The 8,072-nt window shown below is 34.4% G+C and overlaps 1 long non-coding RNA gene across 1 annotated transcript; it reads left to right on the top strand.

Moving 5' to 3' along the window:
- The first annotated feature begins 942 nt into the window (after positions 1–942).
- Positions 943–4,090, top strand: LOC131004090 (uncharacterized). The gene is made up of 3 exons (XR_009094903.1): positions 943–1,100; positions 3,173–3,237; positions 3,833–4,090. It is a non-coding gene; the product is annotated as an uncharacterized LOC131004090 (long non-coding RNA).
- Positions 4,091–8,072: the final 3,982 nt, after the last annotated feature.

Raw genomic sequence — 8,072 nt, 5'->3', positions numbered from 1 at the left:
GCGTTAGCGCTAAGCTTTGAGAATGTGCGTAATGTATCCCATGTGTCGCAAATAGAGAAGTATGTTTACGATTCAAAGCATATGATCCATAAGAACAACATTATTATTAGTCAATATTTGAGTTACGAAGGAAGATCCAAATCTATCTTAGATCGGAAGTTCAGGTACTAAGGACTAAGTCAATACTGATAGTAAGGGACCTATGAATATATCATGGTCAATAATAGACTACCGTCTAACAGGAAAGTGAAGTACTCAGAGTTATTTTCTGAGGTACAAATTTCGGGACGAAATTTATGTTAAGGGGGATAGTATGTAATGCCCCGACTTTTTATTAAGGATTATAGACTTTTAATTATTGATTTAAGGATTTCTTATGGTAATTAGGGTTCAGCATCCATTAATAAAATATGGACTTATGTGAATTTGATGATTACATACGTGATAATTTATTTTTATTTTTATTTCAACGGATGATGCACTCAAAATATATTTTAAGTCCATTAAGAGAATGATGAAGCTCAAAGATTTATTTTGAGTTTTCAAATCGAAAAAAAAAATTATGTATTTATTTATTTTTACCGAGAAATTTAGGAATGATGAGTTATAAAAATTTTCCATCAATATTTTTCTCAAATTATTTTCCTATGATGTATTTATAAATTGAGAGAGTGCACTAATGTTAGTGCTATTTATTCTAATTTTGATCACAAGAGTTTTATGCTCTAGCATTTTATTAATTGATGATTAGTCTTACATATATTTTTTTTTTACAAATGGGTTATTACTACACCACATTTTTATATTTACTTAATGTAACACCCCATTATCCTCCACTAATATTTTCTTTTCCCTACCACTAATCTTTTTCCCTACCACCACTAATATTTTCTTTTCCCTACCACTAATCTTTTTCCCTACCACTACTCCTACCTCTCCACCACACTACTCATTTTCCCCCACCACTACATTCTTTCTCCCAGTCTCACAACTTTTCTCCCACCATTATCACACTCCATAGAAGCCTTTGAAGCCCCAAGAGAAGTAGCAAAGCAAGGGAGAGTGTGGGAAAACTATAGAGTGAAGGTTGTGCTTCGAGGGTGAGTTTTTCTTTGCTTTTTCTCAACTGAAAATGCTTTATAGCCATGGATTTTTACACATTTGTGTGCTATATTATGTGAGGATATGTTTTATGATTTTGGATTATTATTTTGGTAGAGTTTATTAGGTGAAAAACCGTGCATGAGGTAAGGCAGCGAATCTGCCATAAGCACACTGCTCGGCAGTGTTTTGCAAGGCGATTCCAGCCATCCAAACGGTTCCCACAAATTCCCAAATTAATTGTGTATCATCTTTCATATGTTTTCTATACTTTGGTAAAATTTCAGAAGGTTTGGAGCTCTTATGATTTATTTATGAATTTGTAAACATCACTGCCCATCTGGAATACATTTTTGGTAAACAATCTTTGGGAGGCCATAAGTAAAGTTTCAATCGGTGAAAACCTTTGAAACTTGAATATGTCACTCTAGACTCCCGTATCTTTCTTTTGACATCGGTCTCACCATTTTGAGTAAGGGAAACAACCGGTATAAATTCTTGAAATCTAGTTCTTATTCCTTGTACCATCCAGTAGATTTTACAAACCTACGACTTTGAGGTGGCAAAGGCCGACTTAAATCTTTGATTCTCAAGCCTATCTTTCTACTGAATATTCACTGACATGTTGGGAACTTACTTGTTCAGTTTTAGAATTTTTGGTGAAGCCTAAAGTGGTTTTTCCGATTTATGTTCTAAATCTGCCAAACTTGAACTCTTTTTGTGCACTGAACTTTAGACAGTCATATCTTCTAAACCATGAATGTTCTTGGAGTAAATCCAACTGTAGAGTGTTATGATCTCTCCCTAGTTTCCAGATTGACCCTTGGGGTTCCCAGTGGAGTTTTGTAAAGGGAGATATGAATTTTTAAAGAAAGCCCACTGACTTGGTTGTAATCTGGAAATCTGAAATTTTCAGATTTTTGCTTGTTAAATACCCATCTTTGAGAGGGCATATCTTGCTCGTTTGAATTTTTTTTCATTCGATTCAAATTGGAGAATGATCCTTGAAATGTCTAGTTTCCAGAATGTCTTTTGGAGCCTCATTTGGAGATCCGAGGCAGATTTGATGTCTGTTGCAAAACAATCTCTTAAGAGCTCAAGTTGTTGAATTATTTTCTATGTATCAAAGTTTATTTTAAAGGATGTTTCATGAAAGATTTAGTATATGTGCGTAACGAGTTTGGGACTATTTATTTTAAATGAGGTCCGTTCTTTTATTTAAATTATGATGGACTTTTAATGAATATTTTTGGGATTAAACTCTTATTTCTTGATTTATATAAATTATTTTTTAAGGACTTATAAATATGAATTTCGTAGGCCTACTGACCTACTGTGATCGACGGTTTGTCGATGTCTAATAGCTTTGAAAATTTTATAGAAAGTCCCGACATGAGTCTTGAGTACCCTGGTAAAATTTCAAGCCATTCCAACTTCGTTTGATACTTCTTTAAAATGCAAAACCTAAACTGCACATTACTACCGAGAATTTCAGAGAACAGAGGAAAGAGTCATTCATTTCAGTAGCTTCCTGTGTGATCTAGATTTCCAAATTTTTATGGTATTAACCTTATTGTGTTAGCTAGATATCCACCAAAGTTGAGCCCAGTTTGACAACGTTTACTATTTTTCAAAAATCCAAGTTTTCGATTGTTCAAAACTGCCGAACATGGTAGATCGTGGTAAAAACGTCATATCTCTCAAACCACTTGGAGTTTTCGACTCTACTTTTTTTTTATATGAAACTAGACTCGAAGATCTTTCTTTCGGTATGAGTCTCGAGTCCAGGAGATGTCGGAGTCAGAACAGATTAAATTTTGAAGTTGAGTCAGTGTAAAAACAGAGCATGTTTTGATGATGTTTGATTGTGATTCTTATGTGCCTTATGTGTTTGTGTTGCCTATGTGTTTGAATGAGATTAGACGAGGTATGATTGGTTTTTGACTGTCTTTAATGTAACGAATTATGGATGCTAGAACCCTAAAACATTAAAAGATACCCTAGGCACGTAGAATTAGACTTTGTCTTATGACAATTTCTTCACGAACTTATCGACTCTTCATCAATGAAGGTCCGGGCGACAGAAAGTGAAGCCGAAGAAGAAACGACTCCACGCCAGCTTTAAGAACAATTGAGGTGGGCATTACTTTTACTATACGTATATAGAGATCCCCTGCGTGTCGTAGGCCTCTTATACGAATATATGCATGAGATGATTTTAACTGTTAATTTCAGTTTATTATTATGCCCAAATGATAAATGACTCTTATGAAATGAAAATGAAATGTTCATGAAATGAAATGAAATGTTTATGAAATGATTGACTGCCAAAAATGTTTATGTTTTTATATGTATCCTATCTGTGTTGGTTCGCCAACTTTAAAGGAAATCCAATTGGGATCCTATGCTAGACAAAGGTCGCTAGCTAGGGTTAACGTGTACACTCATGGAGACCGCGAGTCGCTTGCGACCGGTCTTGGCGTCCGTGGTAAGGAGGCCTCCTTCCCGGCGCGTGACAGAAAGGACAGATATGGATCATATAGACTGAAAATGGGATGCGCATCCACCTTTATGAAAATGAATGAAATGTTTTAGTAAGCGCGGGTCATTCAAAAAAACCTCTGTGTGTTACTGTTGGCAGTTCAATTTATATATGTATGCATGTTGTATTTTCGGCTTATGTCACTGAGTATTTTTATACTCAGCCCTGCATGTATTTCTAAATGTGCAGGTTGAGCAGGCGATGGAATGGATCGGTGTTGAGCGGATTTCCCTTTTGATGTTTATGTAATGAAACCTTGAGTATGCATCTCCATATGCATAACTCACACGTTTTTTCGCTGCAAACACTCTGACTTATTTATCATTTCTACTTGAACTTATTACTACTTCATTTTAATTAACTTTCAGTTGGGGTCTAGTCGTTATGGCAGACTCATTTGTGAATTACCCAAGTGGTTATATATATATACCACTAGTTTGTTATTAATGTTGGTTACTTAGTAAATCCCCTTTAATTTCCGTTTCTTATTGTTCACCCCAAGTCATAACCCCGGTTAACCCGTCATTGGGATAGTGGGCTGTGACACTAATACCTGAAAACGAAAAAACAATCAGATTCAGCAAACCAATATTCAAATTTTCATTAAGTGCAAATTTGGTTTCTCATTCAAAATTTCAGATTTTAATCCAAAAAAAAGGGTGCCTCAAAAACAACCATAAATACAGCTCTATTTACTGTTCTAATGATGCATTACACCACAACTACCAATACAACAACAAAAAAAAGAGAAAAATGGGAGACACTAAAAAAACAATAAATCTATGCAGCCACATTGTGGCCACCCACACACTAGTATAATAAGGAAAATCTTGATTTATTTAATTTAGTTTTTAAAATAAAAATGGGATTTAGTTATTTTACTATATTCTCTACATTGTACTTATTTTTTAATAATTTTTTTTGCATTTTTTATTTTTAATTTATATTTTAATAAAAATAAAAAAGTTACCAAAAAATTACAATAAAATAATTACAATGTAGAGAATATGATAAAATAACTAAATCTTATTTTTATTTTAAAAAATAAGTTAAATAAATTAAATTATTTTTTATTTAGGTAAATTGTGGGTGATCACAGTGCGGCTGTTTAGCATTACTCTTAAAAAAAGGCCTAACTTGACTGAAATTGAGAGAAACAATGTCGCACAATGACTGCTCCAAAACAGCAAGGGACTTCAGCTTTCGCACGAAGCCAAAAAGGAGGCAGCTGTTCTTTTCAACCTCAATTTGAGGATAGTTTGGCGCATTTGGAGAGCCGTACGTGTTCAAAAAGCCATTGGACAATCTATTCACCTCGTGTCAATGAAGAAAGGTTCAAAACATAGAGATAAAAAGGTACTTAACATAGATAAAGCTAAACAATTATTAGTGCTAGAGAGATCAACAATTAGAAAAATGGCCAGCAAGTTTGAAGTGAGTAAAAGCTTGCTTGGAATGTGGATAAAAAAAAAAAGGTTATAACATGTACCAATGCAATTAAACTTGCTCTAACACTCCAAAATCAGATTTATAGACTCACTTGGAGCCTTAGGCAGTTAAGTGCAATGAGTGTGAATGGAAAAATCAAATTTCAGCCTATGTATAACACCATACAATTTTCAGCCTATTTTTTTAAGTATCCTTAACTTTGATAAGTTTGTATCCACATATCGAGATTATGACGATTGATTGTTGGGTTACCTTACCAAATTCTTGTGTGGGTTGTTTATTTAAATGAAGTGGACTTTTTTTCTACTTCACTACTAAACAAAATCGTTTTACATAAAACTAGGTTATATATATTTATATACACTTCCACTAGGCTGATGATCTGTTGTTCGACAGTCGAATGAACAATGCATTTTAAATCTACATCTAAAAAATTGCAATAAGTAGTCGAGAAAGACTAGTTCAAACGGTAAATATAAACTATTAAAATCTCTCTATTTTAAAAGCTCATTAATTCAAGTCTCATTGACAACACGTAGGTCATATTTTATTTTAGCATTTGATCTAAGGAGATCTAAGGAGTGTGTGAACGCATTTTATAATTCATGCGAGAAGTTAATGAGGTGACTTAACATTCCACCATTTCATTCATGCGACAAAGTCACAGATGACAAAGAATAGGCTAACTAATGACTAATGAAAGATATTTCGTATATTTTACAGGATTATTGGTGTATGATAAATAGAGTGCATTGATATGGTGTTTGTTTGTTTTGAATGGTGGGAGTTTTTTTTTTTTAAAAAGATGATCGCATTGTATTGATTTTTATTATTGGCTTTAATTTTGCAAGCAATATAATTGAATACTAGCTTGGATACAAAGTGGAAAATGCCATATATAGTTGTTGAAGAATTTGGTGAAAGTCGAATTTTGAAACTTTGTTGTACTTTGAAGTTGTTAGATTCATGTTTGAAAGTTGTTTCATGACATTTTAGATTATTGTGATGAATGATGGTTACAGTAATGCATATTTTTGACATATGTTGTGTATTATTAATGTTATTAATTAGATTTTATTTTATTACAAAACTATATATATATGGTCGTAGAGGCTCAAAATATCAATAAAAATTAATGTTAGATGTATCCATGTGGTAGGTACCTACAACACCACCTTTCAAAACAATAAACACCTACGACACCGGTTAAAAATCGATTTTACAGTGATCTACGACATCGATTTTTAACCGGTGTCCATTAGCACATTTTTTAATCGGTGTCTTAAGTATCTACGATACTGATTTAAAAAGGCGCTAATAAACACCGGTTAAAAATCGGTGTCGTATTGTATTTATGAAACCGGTTTTTAATCGGTGTTTATTAGCATCTTTTTGGGATCCTATAACACCATAATTAAGCTACGACACCACTAATTTTTAAATTACAAAATTTGTTAAAAATTGATGTTTCTTAGCATTTTTGTTGTAGTGAATATGTTTCAAAATTTCATCAAACTTGGGGACATTTGAAAAATAAACTTAAGTTGTAAGTGTTTTGAAAACATCTTGAAAATTAGGAATACAAACTAATCAGTGTATGCTTATTCTTATTTGATAAAACCTATATACATGTATCATAGCATTAAATAAAATCCATCCCCCTTAAAAAAACATTAAATAGAATAAATAATTTTAGTATCTACGAAAGACTCTCTCCTCCAAAAGGTCATTGGTTCAAGTCCCATTGATAATGTGTGAGTTGTATTTTGATTTATTGAATTGTACTCCTTCCGTCCTGTGAAGTTTGAGCAGTATTATTTTTTGTACTCCCTCTCTCCCAGCTTTTGGTATCCAGTTGAGAACGGCACGAGTTTTAATAAAGTGATTGATGTGTTGTGAGTGGAATAAGGGTCCCACATTTTATGTGAGAGTTAAAATAATTAAAGTGGAGTAAGGGCTCCATCTACTTTTACTAAAAATATAAATGGATATCAAAATGTGGGACAACAAAAAAAGGAAAGTTGGATACTAAAAGCTGGGACGGAGGGAGTATTATTCTGCAAAGTTTGAGCACTTTTCTTATATAGTAATTTTTTTATTCATTTTTTCATTTTTTTTTCACTTACTACACTTAATATATAAAATACTAAAAAAATGAGTATTCGTGTCAGAAAAAAATTGTTCCAGTTTGGCAGGAATAATTGTTTGGTTATTTATTTATAATACTCTCTCCGTCCCAATAATGTTGTCCCCTTTCTTTTGGGCACGGAGATTAAGGAGTGTAAAATTAGTGTTGTAAAATAGAAGGTCCCACATGTTTAAGAAAAAGTAAGTATAGCTTAACTCCCTCCCCAAACATGTATCTCTCTCTCTCGGCACTCTTTCCCTCATCATACACTATGCAGTCGCCGCGCCACCGGCGACACCATGTTTAACTCCGACGAGGGCAATAGTAGGCGGAGCCATACCTGTGTGCAAGACCAAGTCCGACAGCCCCACCTCTTCGCCTGATTTCTCTCATCTTCGCTGCCTCATCTCTCCCCTTAGTTCAGCCCCAAGTTCTCTGTGTCTTTCAACAATTCCACGAAACCCTCAGCCCCCTAATTTTTCTTAAACAAAATTATGCGAATGCAAAATTCACCCAACTACAAAGGTGAGATTTCAGCGAATGCAAAATTATGCGAATGCAAAATTCTGCAAAATTCACCCTTAGCAAATTTTAGCGAGATGCGAGAGGGCAGAGGTGAGATTTACAAATGGGGAAGGGGGGAGACGGTGCCGGCGGAACAGAGGGGGAGGTGGCACCTGTGAAGTTACAGAGGATGACGAGGGAATTTATAGAGGGGGAAGAGGGAGGAGGAGCCGGTAGAACAGAGGTGAAGGGAGAGGCGGCACTTGTGAAGTTATAGAGGGGGAAGAGGGGAGCGGATTTACAGAGGGGGAAGAGGGAGGCGACGTCGGCAGAATAGAGGTGAAGGGA

Source organism: Salvia miltiorrhiza, unplaced genomic scaffold, assembly GCF_028751815.1.
Source record: "Salvia miltiorrhiza cultivar Shanhuang (shh) unplaced genomic scaffold, IMPLAD_Smil_shh original_scaffold_316, whole genome shotgun sequence".
Lineage (NCBI taxonomy): Eukaryota > Viridiplantae > Streptophyta > Magnoliopsida > Lamiales > Lamiaceae > Salvia > Salvia miltiorrhiza.
Note: the sequence above shows the minus strand (reverse complement) of the source record. Positions and strands in the feature narration are given on the sequence as shown.